Source organism: Penaeus japonicus, unplaced genomic scaffold, assembly GCF_977035675.1.
Source record: "Penaeus japonicus unplaced genomic scaffold, GWHDUDI00000001_assembly GWHDUDI00000010, whole genome shotgun sequence".
NCBI lineage: Eukaryota > Metazoa > Arthropoda > Malacostraca > Decapoda > Penaeidae > Penaeus > Penaeus japonicus.
Genome location: NW_028234412.1, coordinates 21,674,367 through 21,677,795, shown reverse-complemented (window position 1 = coordinate 21,677,795; position 3,429 = coordinate 21,674,367).

The following is a 3,429-nucleotide window of genomic DNA, read 5'->3' as shown; positions in this document are numbered from 1 at the left end:
GTTTTTAAAATGATAGTTCTTGAAAAAAAAAATTCCCCGTTAAAGTGGGATTTTTAGCTATGTCACAACTTGCCCCTTTTCTGAGGAGCAGAGATTTTTTGGTTGAAAAACATTTAAATTCTAAAACCCCCCCAAATTTACAAATAGTCTGGTATCCCCCTTTTTCCCTTTTACAAAGTAAAATTTCTTTAAATTTTTCCCCTAAGTTAATACAAGCTTTTCTGCAATTTAGTAAATTATTTTCCCCATTATACACCCCAATTCAATTAAAAAACTAGGTGAAAATTTACTAACCCAAATGAGTATTTTATATAACAAAAGATTGATTGATTATTAAATTTTTTTTTTCTCTTTTTTTTAGATGATTTTTTTCCCTTATATGCTCTTGAAGCAGCCATGATTTGAATTGCAAGTAAGCTTTTTTTCCCTTGGGAAACTTTAAGCGGGAAATTTGCATCTTTGGCAAAAAAAATCCCTACCCCCTATCTAGATCTTTAAACATATTTCCCTGAAAAAAATTTCCACCCCCAGTCGGGAGTTTCTGGGTGATCCAGTTTCGTAAAAAAAGGAGGGGAAAGTGTCACCAAAATTGGAGACCCCAATCCCAAAACTGGGTTTCTTTTTGACTTTTAAATCAAAAAATTTAAAACAGAAAACTTTTTAAATTTCCTATTTTAAAAAAATGTGACCCCCTTTTCAAATGGCCTTTTAAAATATTTTTGTCTTTTGGAAATATTTTATTGATAGAAATGACAGAAAAATACCAAAAAAATTATGTTTTTAAAGTTAAATTTTAATATCATGATATAGAAATTATCAAAAACTGCAAATCTTTTCATATAAATTTTTGGGTTGCATAAAAAAAATAAAGATATGTTTTTTAAAAAAAAAAAGGACTTCCACACATTCTCACCTTCGTCGGGTTTTATGTGGCTACAAAATCGCCGTACTGGGTTTCCCACAGCGAATAACCCCGCAAGACATGATGTCCCAAGAAAAACCCATTGTACAAAGTGAATTTCAAATAAAAGGGGGAGGGCCCAAAGCCAATCCAAAGGCAGAGCTTCCCCAATAATCTGCAGAGAAATTTGTTTTATAGCCTCATTTTAAAAAATTTATGAAAATTTAAAAATTTCTTCGTAATTCAGCTTAAAGGACCTTTAATCTCAAGCAAGAGTTTTTTATAAAAAATGTTTCCCAAAAATTTAAATATTACAAAAAAAATACTCCATCTTGCCACTCCCCCCAAAAGGGCCCAAATTCAGTCTTTATAGGTAGGAAATACCCAAATAAGAGATCGGGTGTTTTCCAGGGCAAAAAAATAAAAATAAAAAACAAAATTTGAAAAAAAAAAAAAATTAATGAATTTTAAAATTTAAAAAAAAATTAAATTGAATATTAAAAAAATTAAATGGAAAAATTTCTTTTTTAAACAAAATCCAAAATTTAAAAAATAATTTTTGAGAGACCCCTTGTACTTTCCTGTGATGTCTCACTTTTTAAAAACCCCATCCTGACCCCCCCGGGAAAGGGTTCCCCAAATAGCATAATTACGAAAAACAAATCAGTGTATAGAGCGAAAAAGGGAATACAGGAGGCAGGGGAAACGGCTGGAATCACCAGTATAGCTTTTAAAGAGAAATTTTCCCTTTTATGAAGGTTTTTGAAAGCAAAAACCTTCTTCCCAGTCTAGGGTCATAAATTTATCCTTTGGAAAATCTTTTAAAAAAGGGGTTGAAAAATTCAATTATTTAAATATGTAATATTAGATAACTGACCCAAAAAATTTTTAAAAGGGGGTGAAGGGACACATTAAAAAGCAAAAAATTTTTTTTGCTCAATTTGTTTTTTTGGTTTTTTTAAAATTTTTTTTGACTTTAGTATTACAATGAATATCAACCCCTTTTATGCGGTGCATCACACCCGTGTTGGGCACAGCAAATGCCCGATGACGGGGGGGGAAACATTTAGTGGGACGTTCCTGATGCAAAATTGCATAGGCCCAAGGGAGGGGGGTTTTAATTATGCTGGGCCCTTTAGGAAGGGGTTTAAACCCCCTGCCCGGCCTAAGAATATCGCCTTTGGGGGACATCACAGTGGTGTGTCGCCCCCTTTTTTTAGGAATTTTTTTCCATGCACACGGGTTGTGGGCACCCCGTCAAAATTTTGGGGAAAATTTTTGTTTAAAAAAAAAAAAAAGATTTTACTTTCTTCATTATCCTATTTAAAAGTGCGATTAAATGTGTATCAGCAACCAAATATTTTTCAGGCCTGAAAGGGTTACTCACATTCCGATTGGAAAATAAAAAAAAAGTACAATGGATTGCGATGATAATTACAAAAATACTTACCAGGATGATGAAGTTATCAGGCAGCAAATGCGAAGTGTGGGTCACTGAAGGGATGTGCCACACTAATGGCCTCTTTGGAGAAATTGGCACAGATAGCAATATGGGTGAGAGAATGCTTCAAGTTGTGGCCCAGTGATGCTTATGTTATTGTAATTGAAGAGTGGTTGGCCCAGTGGTAATGAGGCAGCTTACGCAAGAAGGGATCGTGTGCGGTGCTTCAGGAGTTTGAGTCCATCCGGCTTCTGTGTGGGGATTGATGGGTAGGTTAGGAGGCGTCACACATTCGGTAGACTGAGTCCGCAGATGTGGTATGAATCAATGCTTCTTGGAGTAGGCACTGTGACCACCACTGTGGAACAAGACGTTGGAACCGGTTTGTAAGTGAGAAAATTACAGAGGGCAAGTCACGTGATCTCTGCGCAATCATTAACTGTTTCTGAAAAGTGTTCCATCAGGCCTGCATATAGATCATCCATGCTATCCACTTACAATCACACACATGAACATCCTCTGAAACATCGCTTTTTTGGCCACAAAGTAGGTCACCCTTGAGCGGACTGGGCATTATGTCTTGTTCTGGGTTTGGTCTGGGGTGAGCCATTCGTTCCTGGGCATTTGATTAATGGTTGATCTAGAGGTTGCATTCGCGGTTGTAGATTTGGCACTGAGGTAACATTGCGATCTATTACTGCTGACTAGAATCCTTAAATTGGGATTTGGAATGTGAGTTGTCGATATCTAAAAGTGGGTTTTACAGAGAAAGGTCCACCACTTGCTCTAATGAGGTTTTCTTTTGTTCATCTGAGTACTCATAGCGGTGGAGATCAATAGAGGCACTGAGGTGTGGAATAACCAACTGCATGTATAGTTCACACAGAGTCCACACTACCATATATACATATCTCCTGAACCGTGGTAAAAAAGGAAGGTGACAAGGTTTACATAGTAATAATAGTCAGAAATACTTGTAATAGTCCATCCCTTCACGGGCTAGACCTGAGCCAACACGAATCTTTAATATCCCAAGTGGGAAGGAGTCGATAACACAGATCTGATTAACCACCCATAATATTTTCAA